The sequence below is a fragment of the Tupaia chinensis genome, unplaced genomic scaffold (assembly GCF_000334495.1).
Source record: "Tupaia chinensis unplaced genomic scaffold, TupChi_1.0 Scaffold000178_1, whole genome shotgun sequence".
NCBI classification, from domain to species: domain Eukaryota; kingdom Metazoa; phylum Chordata; class Mammalia; order Scandentia; family Tupaiidae; genus Tupaia; species Tupaia belangeri.
Window position 1 is genome coordinate 148737 of NW_006159653.1, and position 814 is coordinate 149550.

The following is an 814-nucleotide window of genomic DNA, read 5'->3' on the forward strand; positions in this document are numbered from 1 at the left end:
GGGCTGGGTGACTCTGTGGTTCCAGTGCCAACCTGGCAGCTTGAGAAACTCGCTGGGTTCACACGGACATGCCCAGAATCCTGACAGGAGGGCGAGATGGAAGAGAAGGGAATGCTAGTGACAGTCCCCGAGTAGTGCTTTCTCACTCTCCCTCTCTCTGTCAAGCACATGTGTCCTACAACAAATTTAAAAGAAAAAACCTGCTATCGTACACAATTTTTCACTTATCAGACTTCCGAAGTTTGAAAAACCTAATCCATTAAAAATAAATATGCTGGGACAGGCAGATGGTGTAATGGTCACTGGACTCCCACATAGTCAACCGCGGGTTCGAGTACCGGACCCGGTGGCTTTAAACTCACACCGGGCACGTGTGTGTGTGTGTGTGTGTGTGTGTGCGCGCGTGCCCAAGATCCTGAGAGGAGAATGGAGGAGAAGGGATTGCGGTGTGGCCATCCCCCCTGGGGGGTGATTTCTCGCTTTCTGTCTGTCTGTCTGTCTCTGTCCCTTCAGCGAGCTCATGCGCCCTATAGCAAAAAATCTCTTAAAAAATAAATATATTCGTCCGGACTTGAGGCCGCGTTCTGAACAGCAGCACCTGCGGACAGCTGTCGGACCATCGGCATTAGCAGGAGAGCGAAACTCGGTGCTCGGGGACTGGGGGACAGAGAACACCGCCGCAAGGTCTCCGAGGCGGCCGGTGCAGCGGCGTCCTGGGGACTTACTGGTCGGGGACGCCGGGTGCTCCGGGCGGCGCTGGAAGGGGTACCTGAACAGGAGCTTGGTGGCCCCGCTGGCTCCGGTCCACAGGGGT

At 55.5% G+C, this 814-nt stretch overlaps 1 protein-coding gene across 3 annotated transcripts in view; it reads right to left on the reverse strand.

The window, feature by feature from the left end:
- Positions 1-790, reverse strand: part of NPRL3 (NPR3 like, GATOR1 complex subunit) — a 47958-nt gene extending 47168 nt beyond the window's left edge. For 2 of the 3 annotated variants that reach the window (XM_027771016.1, XM_006146337.3), the window contains exon 1: positions 726-780. The gene's annotated coding sequence lies outside the window, so the exon portion shown is untranslated. Of the gene's footprint in view, positions 1-725 lie in introns of all 3 variants that reach the window. The other variant, XM_014587003.2, reaches the window with a different exon arrangement.
- Between the last annotated feature and the right edge of the window lie 24 nt (positions 791-814).